Raw genomic sequence first — 17,465 nt, 5'->3', positions numbered from 1 at the left:
CTTTTCTCTGTTCAAACTGCTGAAAACAGTGGAAGCTTTCTATGCATCCTGCATCCTGTGATACCTGTCTTTCAGCTAATGTTTGTGACATTCTTCTTCAACACTTAATCATATCTGCCATTTGTTCTGCTGAAGAAATTTCACCTTCCCATCCCCCTGTCTGAAGTATACCTGCTCTGCTCATAGAGCAGCAATTCCAGTAAAGTGTTCTGCTTTATCTCTATTTTTGAGCATATTTGAAAGCCTTATTAGGGAAAGGAGAAATATTTTGGAGTAACATGATTTTCATAGTAACAGGTGTAGATACTTCAAGTAGTTTCACTTTCTACATGTGCAGGTTTTTTGTGAGTGATGTGAAAATCAAAGATAACTCATATTTTAGCACCTTAAATTTCTGGATTATCCCTATACAGTGGTAATTTATAATGTAATTAACATTCTGATAACTATGGTCAAAATACTAGACTTTTACTTTGTCACCAGTGCTGCCTCTGTTGTAAGAAATCCTTTTGTAAGTGAGGACATAGATATGGACAGGTTGGAAAATTGTTAATAGGAGTTAAATGTCACCAGGAGAATTGGAGGGTGGATCTAGTGCATGTCCTTCTGGATAAGTCAAAAACACAAGATCTGAAAGCTTAATTGCATACACATAGTAATGGTGATGTGTCAGTTGTTTGTCCAGTGGCTGACTTTTTCTCTCTTTGTCCATATGAAGTGCTGTCTCAGTGGAGCTATCAGCTGTAAGCCCAATATGAGTCAAGGAGTAGTTCCTTTTACAATGATTAGTAATAGCAAAATTTGAGTAACCCAAAGTAAAGGTAGCACTGCTCTGAACTTTTCCTTTCCTTTTTTTTTTTTTCTCTTCTGCATGTATATGTATTTGGGTATTAGTTAGGTGCTTCTATCTTACAGTTTGGGCATAACAACTTACAATTTACAAGCTAAGGAACAAGGCTTAACAACTCTTACAAGCTAAGGAGCAAGGCTTCTGTGCTGGGTTTTCTTGCACATTTCTACTATTCTCTCCAACTAGCCAGCTCACTGAAAAGCCAAAATCTTGTATTTGGCTTGAAAGCTGTTTATATCTAACCCAGCTGATGTATCACTAAAGGGAAAAGTATTCAGAGAAGCATGAAAAGATTCAGTAGGATTAAATAACAAAGCATAAGGATTTGTTCCATGCGGGAGCAGCCTTTGAAAGCTAAAAGCAAGCTAAAGAAAGAGGCATTAATTGTGGGAAGTTAATGTAAAATGGGAATCAGAAAAGACAATTTGTCAAATCCTTTCAGCTACTGAAAGCATCGAACCAGGGTCTCAGGTTTACAAGTTATCAAGTATAAGAAGAGATGGAAAAAAAGCCCATTAGGGATAAAGTAAAATTTTTGAAATGGCTGTTACGTACCTGCTCACAAAGCTGAGTGTAAAAAGAGTCTATTCTCTCCTACCCTTGAAGGATGGTTTTAGACACATTTTGCCAGAATTGTTGGTTATTTAAGGTGGCATGAATGACATCTGAGAGTGAGCCAGAGTTGAAGTCAGTATCCATGTGGCTCTATAAATGAAGAAGGTTGCATACAAGGCCTTGCTGAATGCTGGCCTGTCTGTTAACTGAAAGGGCTAACTCTCACCAGCTTAATTCCAGTTTTATTCCTTCAAGTGATTGATTGTTCAAAAGCAGAATGCCTGCTACTTTCTTTTTGGATTTCTCCTTTCCTATTTACTGATTGCTTCCAGAGCTTCATGTCAAGCTTGATGAAAACATAATTCTTGCTTTTGTAATCATTTGCTTAATTTCACTTGGGAAATCTGCACACAACTATATCTGACAATAACCAGTTACTCCGGAAGGATCCTTTTTTGTCCTCTGAAAATCCTTTTGCCTCTGAACATGAGAGGAATAAACAAAGACTGGAATAAGCTCTAAAATGCCAACTGTGGGCCTCACCATGTGCACCTTGGTAATCCACAGCACACTTACACGGTCTGTGCATGTCCTTTCCATGGAAACAGGAATGAGGGTGCAGAGAATGGAAATGCCTAGGTCTCCTCCTGACATTTAATCTGACAAATCTGCAAAGTAATTGTGAAATATGCAACTTTATTGTTTGGTCTAAATGACTGTCGCATTTTCTGCTTTTTCTACAAGTGGACTTTTAAAATACTTTTTTTTATTTCTTATAAATTTTAAAATGACAAAAGCTAGTCTACTATTTGCACTGAGTAATAAGATCCAGTAGGATCTTTCAGAAAGAATGGTTTAGCCCAAGTTTTCTGATGAAAATATCTTTGGCCAGTAGTTTCTATTTCCACAATTGCTTGGAAGAGGATGTACTCAATGCTTTCCTATCTATCTCAAGCTGAATAAACAGTACCTATTTACAGTTACAAGACTTACCTGAACATGCAAATTTTCTGCCAGGTGCTTTGAGGGAGCTAAAATTGTGTTACTTCAAGTAACCCATTTCAAAGTAGTTAACCAAATAGTTGTAATTTTCACTACTCAAAGTGTCTTTTTGAAAAGATACTGCACCTAATAACTGAAGTAATTCTGATTCATTCCTCAGACTTCCTGGGAGAAGACATAGGCAAGGGAGTTTTCATATTCAAGGAAATTTTTCTACAAGCCTTTTATGACATCCACTTATTTCTATGCAACTTTCTTGGTATTCTTCTTATCTTCAATAAGAAGAATACTTTGTGACCAATTTTGTAGTCTTTTTCTCTTACTCTGTGTATATAAGCCACCCAAAAGAGTGGAATTTATTTGTCCCACATTTTAAACTTGCTTAAAAAAACCAAACAGTGTCACTCAAATTTAAATTAGACTGTTCACCATTCCTTCTTCCATGCTTATGTACTCTTCACTTAATTTTTTTGGAATAGCAGGGAAATTGCAGGTCAAAAGAAAGCTAATCTAAGATCTTCTACAAAAAAGGTGAATATAATAATTTAGTTACCAAGGTCTGTTGATCTGATAATTCCCAGGCAAAACAGTAGAAAAAGCAAAGCTGTAAGTGTAAAGTATATGGAAGGACAGGATTATAATTAATGCAAATCGCTGATGGTTAATGAAAAAAGATCCTGTCAAAGAGACCCTGACATGCTAGCTTTACTATTTTGGAGGTTACAAGAAGTACACTATTAAGCCTATCTTGCTCAATGAAAACTGAAGTTGATGTTATTTCCTGTATGCCAGGTAAACACAGTGGTAGTTTCAGTACTGTTCAGCATTCAGCTGTGTTCAGCTCATGCCTATGACTTACCTACTGTAGGTTTTTTTGTACCTGTCCTATATGTGTGATAACTTCCCAAAAAGTACTTTGTTGTAGCTGTTTAGATCAGTACTGGCCCAGGCTATAAGCAGCTCCTTCGGTGTCCACTGTAAAAAGATGCCTAAAAGATGGTCTTAAGAGTCTTGCCTCCTCAGAAAATACCAGTGACTATCTATTTGAAGGCAAATGTCTGTTTTTCCCTTTTTTGCTTGTCTCTGCAATGGTTTGCAATATTTGTGAGTCCTCCCTTACCTTTCTGTCTCTTCCCTGACTACCACCTCCTCCCTCACCTGCCCTGCCAAGAAATAAAAACAAGAGGGAAGTTTTTCCTACAGCAGAGAGTAGAAACAGAATTCAGAAGTGCTCAAAAGAGCTCTGAATATCTGGAGAGCTACATGATGTCGTACAGCTTCTGTTTTGTACCAGTCGGAAAGAATTATTTTCCTAGTGATAGCTTACCTTGACGCAAATCTTTCTTTTGAAATAAAACTCTGAAACCAAATAAATACATACTAAGTCCACTTGTTCAAAAGTGTTGGTACTCAGAGTATATAAATATAGCAAATTTCTCAACAGTATCTTAAAAATACCTCTTCATAAGGCTCACTAAGAATGTTTGTTAGATGAACTCAAAGGCAGCACAAAGCAAATTAAGAGTTCTCCCAGACCATCTTAAAGACATGCACGACTAGTGCAATTTTGTCTGTTTACATACAATGCATCTGTGATCCTGTTCATAGCAAACTTACGTATTAAATCCACTAAAATGCTCCCTTCTCTTGCTGTAAAACTGTCAAACAGTTGAAACACTGAAACTGGACATCTCTGTTTCTTTCCGCATGACTCATCACTGTTGCCTCATTTAAATGTTTTGCACCTCATTAATTTCTTGTCATTATTTTGTGTGTCTTGGTTCTTTCTGCTTTGTTTGTACTGGACAACAAGAACTTTGTTTTATTTGTCTTTCTGCATTTTAAGCTTTGGTACAGGATGTTCTCCATTACATTACAGCTCCATTACAGCTCCTTGTTCCACCTACAACAGGGTAAGATTCTTTCAGACATCAGCATGTTGCCTAAACATCAAGGGAGTGGTTTAATGTCCCACTCTGTTCCCTACTCCTCTTCTAGGAGATACAACAAAATTGTGGCTGCTGGGAAAACAGAAGACTGCCAACTGTGCCTTATGCATATTACCTAGTAGCATGAAGACAACCTCTTGTATCTGTTGCAGCCAGAGCATGCTGACTTGGTCTTTCAAATCAGTTATTGAAACTGGCATATGAAACACATGATGAAGAAATGCAAGGAAAAAGCTCACCAATTGTAATGAACAAGATCTTCTAAGGAGTCTCTGAGAAGCAGCTTAAAAAACACCAAAACACAAAAAAAAAAACAAAAAAACACTAGAAAAAACCCACACACCAAACAAAAAGTTCCCAAGCCCTCCCAATTTAGAAAGTACCTATTTTTCAGTGCTGTGGCCAGAACACTATATGAGACTTGCTGTTGCAGAATCCTTTGTTTTCAGCCTCTACCAGTTCCAGATCACTCTATGTTTGTATCCCTCCACTTTCATTTTCTCTCTAAAAGCAAATATGAAGGTAATTTCTGGGCTCAGTCCATATGTCTGAGTGATTGTTTCATACTGTACATCTACTGCTTTTTTTCCCTAGCTTCCTTCACAAATTCCTAGTTTGAAAACAAAGGTTTTGAAAATTCATAATTGCAATATATTAGTGAGGAAACCTCTGCAAAACTGTATAGTTAAGCCTTTTTTTTTTTCAGATGCTGTTAACAGATACAATTTCCTGTTCTAGTTTTTTTTTTTACTTAGTACTTCAAAAATTCTTTTAAAAATAAAACCTTATTTCAATGCCTGCTTGCCCATTGTGTTCCAAGGGCTCACTTGTGGGCCAGTTTACAAAGGAGATCATCATTTTGCCTTATGTACTATGCTACTGAGCTTGTAGGTATAGTTTATATGTAAGACTTTATTAGGTAGTATATGTATTAAAAGCCAACTGCCTAACAACCTTTAAGCTATCATCAAGCTGAAGGCCTGAGAATGTGGGTTCTTGCAAGTTTAGGAGTTAAGTATGCATATCCTCATCTTCTCTTGAGAAATTGCATATTTTTGTCTGTGTTGGTAGGATCTGATGAGAATTCAGCCAGTGAAAATTCTCCAGTAAAGTTAATTAAGGCTGGTATCCTGAGAACACTTTGCATTAATTTTGTATTAGATTATACTTCCAGTTTCTGCAACCTTAATTAATCAAATCTTAATGCTTACTCAATCTATAACACAGTTTGGGGCTTAAAAATATCAAGGGGTATGTTCCTAATTAAATACTGTTATGTGGGAGAGGAGGGATAGGTAGATATTGGTCCCCTTTTCTAAAGGGGAAATAGATTCTGAGCAGAAGGCAGAGAAAGATGAAAAGGGCAGCTGGTCCTTCAGGACAAGAAATGGCAGTAGAAGAGAGGCAGCAAAGTAATTAACATGTCTTCACATGAAAAGGTAGTCTTTACTGTGCCTAATTACACAGACGGTAATTTAAAACATGCTGTCTTGTCTCACAGTTGGATCAATAAGGGCCTGACTCCAGGCAGCCTCCTGGAGTCTCAGGCCTGTAAGCAGAAATCCAGGTATTCTTTGCGTGAGGCCGCAAGCTGAGAGGACAGGTTTCTTGTGAAGAGTTAGAACTCTCATCCTTTGTGGATTAATGTTGTAGTTAATCCTTTGTAGATCAATGGCCTGTAATTTTTTACTGTGCCAGGATACAAATGAGAATCAACTTCAGTCTCAACCTGGGCTCCTGTAAGCAGAAAGCTAAAATATGATTTTACAAACACTGTGCAGATTAACCAGAAAATGTTTAGTTACTTTTACTATATGTCAGGAATGAGCAAGTCTAGAGCGGGCTCTATTAATGTGAGGGAATCATCTTGCTAGGCCACAGCAAGATGTATGTCTAAGTTGAGGGCTGTATTTTACCTATGACATGGTAACACTTTTTACACTCTAATCATGGATTAACCAATGTTCCTGTACCCTTCACTTCTCTGGTGCTTTTAATGAGACTGGACTCTTGAGCCAAGAAAATATCTGGGAACTACATATAGGCTTTAAGAAACTGAATTCAAGATTCTAATCTTTCATATTTTACTTAAAAGCACTAAGTATCTAGAACTGCTGGACAGACTCTTTGTATTTGCATAGCTTTGTATTTTTCTCATCTAAGATCTGGTATCGAGGACTCTCTGATCGGCTACAACAGGGATATATTGTTATGCCTACTCAAGTTTAGTGGAGGCTACAAAAAACACGAGGTTAGAGCACATGATGTACAAGCAGGAACTGCGGGAAATGGGTTTGTCCATCATGAAAAGGACACTGCAGGATGAAAGAACACTACCCAAGGACGCATTGTGGAGATGTTACAGGCTTTTCTTGGAGTTCTGCAACAAAAGGATAAGTGCCAATGGTCATGAGTTGTAGTAAGGGAAGTTCCAGGTAGATGGAGGGAAAATCTTTCACTTAAAAAGCGGTTTAGCTCTGGTACCGCTTGGCAGAATGCCTGGGGAACCTCCAGCCTTGGAGATACTCTAAATTCTTCCGAAGTCCCTGAGCAACCAGACTGAAGTTTGAGGTTAGCCTACCTAACCTGAAGTGGTTGCTGGACCTAATGGCCTCCAGATATCCCTTCCAAAGTTTTTCTGTGATTCAAAGAGTGGTGGTTTACTAGGTGTGCCCATACAGACCTATCAGTCCTGACTCAGGATCTGAGTTTAACTCAAAACCCTGTGTGGAGGTAGGGAAGAAGTGAATCTCACTGCTCATCTTCCACATAATAGCTTCTTTCTAAGGAAGGACAAGACTTGGAGTCCAGACTGTCCTCAGTCTCAAGGAACCCAGACAGAACCACCAAGATAGTAGGTATGTTGAAACTGGTTTATCAGTTACAAGCACAATTGTTTTCCTTCTGGTCCTTTTGCAGATGAGGATGCCTGACTCTGTAGTCTTGTGATTTGTATGCTGAAGAACAGGAAACCTCCACTTCTGGATCGTGCTCCTTAGATTAAGTGCATTGATATTAATGGTCTCTGTAGTAAAATACAGGAGCAGTTCTGGAAGTCCTCTTCACTTTTGTTGTTACCCTTAGGATAAGTTTTTCCATCACAGAGTGTCATTTCACAGGAGTAAGCTGATCTAAGATCATGTGAGTGGCATTGTTTCAGTTACATCTGAGAGTATCCAAATGCAGCGGAGCAACGCTCAAGTGCTGAGATGAAGTGGGTCTCAAACTCTATGTGTAGAAAAGAGTGGTGGAAAGCTGCTTTTCCCCTGAACCTGCAAGACATCACCACGTTCTTTTTCTTTGAAGAGATGACTTCTGATTTCCATATGCTGCCACATGTGAAGTTCTTACTAAGACAATGAGACATGAACAAAATAAGCAATTCCATATTTAGGTGTTAATGACTTTGTCATTGTTTAATGTACCTTACTCTGGTTCAGAAAAATACAGATATGTGGCAACAGGCCTTGCAAACTAAATTTATCCTTCTATAAAATCCACCCACGCAGAAGATATTCAAGAGAAGCTCCATCACATGCTGAAATCTGTGAAACATAAAAGAACCCTGGGAAGTAAATTAATTTAAATTAATAACAGTATATAGTTCATATTGTACTGGGGGGGAATGGCATAAGAAACCACAGATAACCAAGAAAATCCATTAAAGACTGTAGAATTTCAAGACCATTTGGGGGGTGTTTTTTGTGTTTTGGTTTTTGGTTCATTTTTTAATTGTGTGTATTGACATTATTCTAGGAGACCCTGTAGCTTCTTCTCCTGAAGTGTATTCACTTTAAACAACTGCCAAAGTCTTTCTGTACAGACCTCTTATGGAAAGCTAGTGAAAAAGTATTCATTCTGGATCAATAAAACAGTTATTTTTTGATTCTCAATAAAAAAGGAGTGTGTTTGGTAGTAATGTTGCTAGTGGCATAACGTGAAGTAATCGCTTTGTATGGGGCACAGGGTTTTTTTTTATTTCTGCATGCTGCACTATTTTAGTTTATACTTTGTTTTTTTTCTATTCATAAAGCTTGCTTTCTTATAACAAAGAAGTATCTTACTATAAAAATGTATCTTCTAAATTCTGATCTATTTGGTGTTAACCATGATCAGCACAATATTCTCCAGTCTTCTTCAATGCAAATAAAAATACCCTTGTGACATAGCATGTTTCTGGCTCTGTGTTTTAAGGAAAAATATATGCAACTTTATAATGGAATAATGAGAGTAATTTTCTTAATGAAGCATGTGAGCTGACCTGAAGTACTTAGTCTTCTAGATGTACCTCATCAGGATTGTTTCTAAGAACCTTTTTATCTAGTATCAGGCATGGTTCTGTCTCTGGACCTCCTCTGCTCTATTACTGTTGTTTTAGAGTGCCTAAGATTAGTAGGAATAATGCAGAAAAAAAATAACATAATGTGAAGCTGAAAAGAGCAAAAATTATCTGTTTCATATGGTTTTGTTTTAAAGGACTTGGTTATTACTGTTGTAACATCTAAAAGACATGAGGCTGTGCTGCTTCCTTAAAACTTCATGCAGTAACATTAGAGCTCAGTGGAACCTTTGATTACCTGCCTAATAATCAGACTAAACCAGTTTGCCTTTGTTGGCAGTGTAATCAGAATCTGTACTTAATTAAATTACAGGTGGTGATTTGTTTTGTAGCTTTTCTGGGTTATTTTTTCTTCAAAAACCAGAAAGTTAACTGAAATTGTTCCAACTAAATGTCATTGGGAAAGAAGCATTTGTTTGGTCTTCTGTCTCATGAGTGGAAGAGGTGTGCTTGTGGTTCATGGAATTATGGAGGGTTGGTTTGATTTTTTTAATGCTAAACAACCCCATTTCTTTCTGCTTATATTCCTAGAGCAAATGTGGGGAATGCCTTTTCTTGTTCTACTGTTTTTATTATGAGGATGGTGTAGCAATTTATTCTTGTCTTCATATAATATCCTCTTTTGATTGTCAGACTCAGAGAATCTGTGCACATTTACATGTTCTCAGCAGTCCAGTTGCATCTTTATTAAGAAAAGGGAAAAAAAAAAATCCTTCAGTATTTCTTTTCTATGGGGAAATTTTGATTTAGTTTGATATTACTTTCTGTTGAATCCATTAACTTTTTAAGTCTCTTAAATGGCATCCTGAAGTAGGCCAAACAAGATAAGAACTTAGAAAAAAATAGCTTTAATGAACCTAAGAATCATCATATTATGTATTGTGAAAGATGTGGAGTTTCAGGCAGTAAGCAGATTTGACTTTAAAGTTTGCTTCATTTGGCATACGAGTCAAATGGCTAAAAGATTTGTATTGATTCCCAAAAAACATCTTGTCACATGTAGATCACTGCTGTCTGGTTACAAATGTGTTAATCCTGTAATGACATAATGAAAAATGGCTCTGTGGAAAGGAGGGGACACATGTCAAGACATGTGGATGCAGCAGTGCTTCTCCCAGGAATGTAGCATCCAGAGTTTGTGAGTCTTCATCCAAAAGTCACCTCTGGGGAAGTAGTTTTCTATTGCAGTTAGCCTTCCAGATTCTTCATATATATTTTTTTACTTTCAATGCTTTGCATGCTTAAATTTTTATATTTCATAATTTGTAACATTAAAGTTTTTTAATTTAATTGATTTTAATGTTTGAGTGCTAACATTTTAATAATCCTCGTGGGGGGTTGAGCAAGAAAAGGGGCAACATACAAAAGGGCAAAAATATTGCATAGTTTTGAAAGTTGTACTTTAAAGATATTCCCAACAAAGGGTTAACAAGCAAATTACTTGGAGTGGTGGGGGATAGACACATTTTGTGAAGAAAAATTTAAAAGACTTTGAGGCTGAGCATGGTATAGTTAAGATGTGTCTTACCAGAATGTTATTTCATTCTGACTGCTGAAAAGCTGTTTTGAACTGAAGATACATCGCCTTTCCATTTTTATCTTGGCTCTGAATTCATTGGAGTCTGAGGAAAACAAATATGGAATGTTATCTATTGTGCAAATATCAGTGCTATTTGTTTGAAAATATTGCCGGTGTTTCTGCTGGATCATGAGGAGGATGTAGGTATAAGGTATGTGGTAGGGATGGAAAATTTTGTTAAAGGGGAGGCTAGAAAAGATAATTCTTTGTGGTTGAGATAGCAAATTTCAAATGTATTGAACTAAAAGTTAAAATTTACTTACCTAAAGGTTACCTGTGGAGTACATGTTCAGTGAAGCTTTTAATCCAGCTGTAAATAGGCAGGTTAGAAAGTGTGAGCATTAATTGGTTAGGAGTCGAAAAAATAATGCCTACCTTCTCTCTCTCGCCCCTGGTATTTCTTCCCTTAATGTTTGTTACAGTCTGGGTGAACTTCTGACTGAGCTGAAATCTAAGTGGGGCTTTTCTTCAACAACGTTTGGTCTTGAAATTAGCATTTTATCTTCAAATTCCATGGGTGTTGTCCTACATTTCTATGTTACATTAAGTCAAATTTTCAGAAATTATAGAAGGGCTTGCATTTGCTAGTTTATTTCACTACTTAACCCTAAATACTTTTACAAAGGTTAGTTCATACTAATTTCTGAAGCAAGGATCTCTGTACTATCCCATGTTGGTCACCTGAAACTTAGAATATGAGTCTTTATATGCTCTAATTATTCACCCAAACTTGGCATATGGGCAAATGTTGTCTTTTTACCTATTGTTCTTTTGGAATGTTTACTTTGTGAACAAGCTAATCAATGCTTAGAGTAGACCCAAAAACAAACATGTTACCTCTTGCACTGTGCTTGCATTCTTGGCACTTCGGGCTCTTCTGAGAGGCATTAGTTCAATTGAATAATATGGTGTGATCTTGAGGAAAACCTTGTACTTTAGTGTCTATAGTGAATGCTTTCTTGGAAGTAGCCGTTGAGTTTGAAAAGCTGGTATATACTTCTCTTTTACCTTTCTTGATACAGAAACCTAAAAATGTCAAAGATAATCTTGTATTAATATTACTTAAAATAACAGAAAAGATTCATTGTCCACTCTCATGTAAAACAGGGCCACATTCTTGGGGAAAAACACATTGTTTCTGGTGCTATAAAAGTCACAGCTACAGTGATCATGAACACTGAGATTTTCTTGCTCTGTGATGGTAGAAGCTGGTGAGTAGAGAATAGTGCCTTACTGTCTATCCCTCATGGTGTTAATGTGCTTATCCACATAGCCTTTGCTTGGAAAGAGGCTGCCTCCTATCAGCTGTGAGATACCAGGGATGAGATCCTCACATGTTTGTGATTTCTAAGTCTTATGTGAAGCGAAGTGACAGAAGGGCAGTCTCAGCAGTTAGGTGAGTTTAAGGAAGTCACTAAGGAAGCACATTAAGTACTTACGGTCATTTACAGTCACGGGGCATCTTCTGACAGATAAGAATTTTGTTGTTAGGTAGCTCTTGGTGGTGAGGAGGCTTTAGGGGCAGCCTCTGTGAGGAAAGGTCAGGGCTGCCCCATGCTGGACACAGATAAGATCAGCTCTATGGATTTACTGTAGGATACAGCTGAGCCCCTCAGCCAGGACAGTGATGTCTCTGGGAAAACATATTTAAGCAAGGGAATTAAAAAAAACAAACCACATAGGTAGAGGAGAAACAAACAAAGATAGTGCAAAACAGTGCAGGGAACACAAAGGTCGAAGGAAAAGGAAGAAGTGGCTGTGTTGCTCCAGGCACTGGAGCACAGATTCCACCGCAGCCCCTGGATGAGACCACAGTGGAGTGGGTGTAGAAGTAGGTATTTATTTACCTGCCAGTGTGTGCCATACCAGAGCTCCCTGGTGTTTCCCCCAGCCCACACTGGAGCATGTGGGAACAGCCCATAGGAAGGACCATAGCTGGAGCAGGGGGAAAGCATGAGGAGGAGGGAGCAGCAGAGAAGAGCTGTTAGGGAGTGATGTGACTGCACATTCCATTCCCCATCCTCTTGGACAGCTGGGGAAGGACCAGAGCAGTCAGAAACTTCAGGAGTGAAGCTGAGCCTGGGCAAAGGCAGGGTGAAACTGAAGGTAGGGGACTGATGTGGAGGGAAGGTGTTGTTTTAACTTGTCTTGTTTCTCACTATCCAAACCTGTTTTAATTTGCAGTAAGTTAGTTTTCCCCAAGTCGAGTCTGTTTTGCTGATAATTAGTACAATATCTCCCTATTTTTATCACAACCCACTGGTTCTCATTCTTTCATCTTACCATTTCACCCTTATCCCCCTGTTGAGGGGGAATGAGAGAGCAGGGTGAACATCAGCCAAGGTCAACCCACAAGTGGTTCTTTAAAACTAATTATTTCACACATAGATAGGCAGATATTTGAGCTGTAAGGCAGTTCTCTTAACAGTTTATGGGAAATCTACTGAATCTACTAATCCACAGCTAAATCTGTCTAGAGGAAAGTAGTTATGCAGATGCTGTGAATATTTAATGATACCCATCTCAGCAGGTATACATACATATATTTACATGGGTAGATAAAGTCATATTCAAAGTTCTCTAACCCTGAACACTCAAACTGTTGCATAGGATCATTACTGGTTTCTACCAGTTTTCTCTGGTGTTATGGTCCTTCATGTTTTTCTAGGTATAAAGGTGGACAGTTGTACTTGGGATAGGATAGAGGCTTACAGGTAGCTGTCAGCATCCCAAGGTTTTTCCAGGAGGAATGACAACTATAAAATAAATAAAAATAAAATACATCTCATCTTTGTCAGGAGACACTTCAGGTTGATTTTTTTCCTGTTCAGTCTGAGGGTCCGTTTGGGTTTGTTTTCATGCTCCTTCTTACTGTACTCTGCCCATATGTCTTTTCATTGGCTCCCAATGATTTGATTATTTTATTCTCTTTATTGTTAAAGTTTAGCTTTTACTCAAACAAGGCAATTCCTTAGTGACTATGAGATGTGGATTTTGTTGCCTCAGATTTTGAGCAACACTTTTTATATTTTTACGTTCTTCCTCTGAATTTATACCTGCAGTTTGCCTTTTATGGGGAATATGGTATCCAGGAATTCACATCTGTGGGTGATTCTTGCTCTTAAAAGGTTTTTCCCTGTGCCAGGATTTAAGAATTGGAAGTCTTAAGAAGTGTTCTGCCCACATATGCATTCTTACTGTAAGCAGACAGCTGGTACTTCCTTTCATTATCCACCAGCAGGTAGTAAAAAGTAGGAAATCTGCAATTTGCATGGCCCTGAAGCTCAAGTAAGCTATTCAAATACAGATGGATTTGTGTAGTCTGACAACATGAATTCCTCTCAGGAATTTTTTGAGGGTTTTTCTCAGTTCTCCTGTTTCTGCTTATACCTGTGTGTTTACGCTCATAACCAGAAAACATGGCTTACACTTTATTGTATTTTATTGAGTTTATGCATATGTCAGGAACTGTATGTTCAGATTCTTCTTAGGCTTTTCTAATATTTCTTACTGGTCAGCAACTTCTGTGAAAGGGAGAGTTGCAAGGTAGAATTAAGAGCTTGAGTTGCAGGAAATCTGTGTTTGATTGGGTATCTTTTCTTGGCATGGGTATAAAATGTCTCCTGTATGTGGTTTTTAATAGGCCGTGTTTTAAAGTGATAATATCAATGACCTGTGTGAGTCCAGAAAATTCTGCTTTGTCTATACGCTTCCATCACTGGCTTGTAAATTGCCCAAACTGGGATTTTTTTTTTTATTAGATGAAGAACTGGGACATTAGACAAATATGAGTTAAGTATTTAAGCTTTAACTTCACTTGAAACTGGGGCAAAGAGAAATATTTGACCAGCAGGTTCAAAGCTGTAGCAGTGATTTTAAGTAGCTGTGGTTTGCAGAATTTGTATGTTCCTCAGTTGTGTTAGGGTATTCTGTTTGTCAGGGTACCTGAGTTTGCATCTACAAATGCATCTTAAATCTGAGTATCATGAACAGATTGTGTAATGCAGCACAATTGCTTATTAAATATTAGTATATTATAATATATATAATTAAATATTAGTATATGCAAGCCAATTTTTTTTTCCTAGTTTCCATCTTGTTCCAGCACATGGAAACTTGTCAGAAAAGTACTCTATAGTGCATAGTTTTCAAAACAAAGTGTACAGAATGATCCTAGGTGATAAAAGATTATTTAGCAAGAGAGTTGTAGTTTGTCTTGCTTTTTTCCTCTTTGTTTAATAAGATTCTTTTTTAAATGTGGACATGCAAAAGAGGTTGCTAAGGTTTCTATCTTCAAGCATATTGTGGCAAATATAAGAGATTTACTTTGGCTAGGTTAGAAATTATTTGGCCTGTCTTTGAAATGCCGATAAATACTGCAAAATATAAAATACAAACTGCACGTAACAACAGATTTCACCATTATAGAGTTCTTTCTTAATGCTTTCTTCTCCTCCACCTGATTCTGGGTCATTTTTGAGGTTTCAGACTGGTTATTTGCCACAAAGGGGATCCTTCCAAACGTTGCTTCTCTTCGTGTCTTGATCTCTTTGCTTTTAAAACAGTATCGTTACATATTAGAGTCTGAGCTGTACTACTTATGTGGTTTTAAAGAATAGAGGCTTGAAGTCTGGGAGAGTCCCACTCACTAAACCTTGCTGACTCATATTCTTGGATAGCTTGGCTATTATGCATGTATATGGTTATGCATATGAATATGGAAAATTACCCCTTTAAGCCACCTCCTGCATTGGGTTTTGAGAAGCCTAGCACAGTCCACTCTGTTAAGAAAAAGTCATCTTTAAGACTTAGGATCTTGCAAACAGTATGAAATTGCTGCTCTCTTCCCCCTCTTCCTTTAAAAGACTGCAGGTGGACTTGCCTCTGCAGGGACCTTAATTTAAACCTTGCTCTTATTTTCTCTGGCTCTGACAAACATCTTTCTCTTTACCACAATTCCGGACTGACACGCTGCTCTCTGTAGATGCAACTGCTGCTGAACATGCTAAGGTGAACAAGAGAGGAAAAAGAATAAGAGGTAAAATATAAAATATTTCCTTTCATTAAAATATTCTGTACTGTTAGACCTTTCTTTGATACCTCAGCCTGGTGTATTGTAAGATGTTTGGCCCTCTGGAATTAATCAATGCTTTTTTAGTACACTTGTGTTTATATTCCTCTATGTATTTTTACAGAGATTTATTAACTTAAGGCTCCCCATTATGCCATCTGTAAGAAAACAAAACATATTTTTCCACTCTTGAAGCAGGAGCTTTGTACGAACATTGTAACAAGAAAAATGCTGTTGAAGGCTGGAAAGATTGAAGGCTTCATGGGACAGTTTCTCAGGGGCTGCTTCAAGATACCTCAAAAAGCAAATACAGATCCAGTTTCTGGCACCCATAGTGTGATTTAAAAAATTTGGACCCTTGTCCTAAAGAATTCTATCAACTTATTTGATAATGAATTGTAATAAAGAATATTTGCATATGCGTTCATTCTGTTGAGATTATTTAATTTATAATAGCCTTTATATAAAGAAGGTTTATTTTTCCTGAGTGGTGGGTGACATATTCTGTTAAACAGAGAACTTGTCCCTTGAATGAAGTAGAGTGAAAAAAAGAACAATTAAGAGTATTTTTTTCCTCTGATAAATATATGGCTCTCATACACAGGAATAACATCTGGCAAAAATAGAGGAATATTAGTGATATTTACCTCCCTGTGAAAATGCAGCAGGTATCTCTGGAATTTTGCAAGCAGTAACATTGTTTTTTTTGTTCTTAAGTAGCTACCCATACTTCCCAGGTGACCACTATCTAACACTGTGGTAATATCAGTGGTCCATTATGAAGAATCTGTAAAGTATTCCTGCTGGAAACAAGTCTAAAAAAAGCACATTTGAGACAATTATTTCAGGAAGCCCTAAGTAGGCTATGCTGTTGCATAGCAACAGAGCCAGGCAGTCCTTTAGTCTCTAAAGTAGTCGGTGTACACATGGGAACAGAATGCAAAAATGATGGAAACCTTGAAAAATATAAGGCTGAGAATAGGAGAAACCAAAGGGAAATAATATACAATATAAAATGTGAATCTGCTTTGTGAGGTATAAAAAACTGAACTGCTTTTAAGTTAAAAAAACCTGAAATGTTGTTAGCCAAATTGTTCGTTTTTTTTTGCAGCTTCTAGATAGTAATTAAAAGGCAGAATGTCTGATGGCTGAGAAAACTAATTCAAATGTAAAGTAGGTTTTAAATGCCTGCCACAGGACAAAAAAAAAAGGATAGGAAAGGCAATTTGTTATTAACAAATCAAAAAGCCGACCAGATAAACCAGGAATGTGAATGTCTTTGTGCCACAATACATTAATCAGTATTTTATAAATTGCCTTTTCCATCCTGTTTTTTTCTGTGCCAGGCATTGAAAATATACTTTAGATGTCTCATGTTCACAGGTCGTCAGGCTAACCCAGTGGTATTTATCTTTGCAAATACTGAAAAATGTGATGTCATTGGGTGTATTTTTGGAAACTCCACTCTTGCACGTGAAATGTGAGATCCTAACAGAAGCATATTATCCTATAGCAGTTTTATTTTTTCTGAGAGGTAATTCATTTTATTAAAGGCAAATAGGAACCAATATTTAGAAACAGACGGTTGTGTCTGATCTTGCTATCAAAAAAAGGAAGTCCTTTCCTTTCAGTACAGTGTTTGCTACTGCCCAAGAAGAAACAGTAATAAGCTCAAGCTCTTCTGTTCTGGATGCTGCAGCACATACTTTCTTGATGAGTCATGCCTGCATGATTTTGAAAGGTAGTCACATGCAAACAGTTGAGCTACTTCACCAGAAATTGCTGAAAAGATATGTAATACAACAAATGCTGCTTCTGTTTAGCATCTTATATTGCCCTAAACATTTGAGGAAAATGCCTTGGAGGGGGGACAGCTGTTTGTTTTAACAATAAGGAAGGATTCATGGACAGCTTAACTGTAGAGCATTTAGATAGCTTGAGTATTTACCCAGACTACACATTGTACTGAAACATTGAAGAATCCTAGCAAATAGGTGTGGAAGAAACCTTACGAAACTGCTGGTGCATCCTCCTGTTAAAAATGTTGTCATGATACTGTTATCCAGACATTTTCTATTTGCTGCTCTAACTGCATGCTTTCCCTATCAAAGGCTTTTGTT

The 17,465-nt window shown here is 37.4% G+C and overlaps 1 protein-coding gene across 5 annotated transcripts in view; it reads left to right on the top strand.

The window, feature by feature from the left end:
• Window positions 1-17,465, top strand: part of PKIA (cAMP-dependent protein kinase inhibitor alpha) — a 43,571-nt gene that overhangs the window by 9,525 nt on the left and 16,581 nt on the right. For 3 of the 5 annotated variants that reach the window (XM_086884199.1, XM_086884198.1, XM_086884212.1), the window contains exon 2: window positions 15,259-15,312. The exons of the other annotated variants lie outside the window; for them this stretch is intronic. The gene's annotated coding sequence lies outside the window, so the exon portion shown is untranslated. The remainder of the gene's footprint in view (window positions 1-15,258; window positions 15,313-17,465) is intronic. 5 annotated transcript variants of the gene reach the window in all.

This window comes from Cyanistes caeruleus, chromosome 1 (genome assembly GCF_971803275.1).
Source record: "Cyanistes caeruleus chromosome 1, bCyaCae1.hap1.1, whole genome shotgun sequence".
Taxonomy (NCBI): domain Eukaryota; kingdom Metazoa; phylum Chordata; class Aves; order Passeriformes; family Paridae; genus Cyanistes; species Cyanistes caeruleus.
The sequence above is the reverse complement of the archived record's forward strand: the minus strand, read 5'-3'. Positions and strand labels throughout refer to the sequence as shown.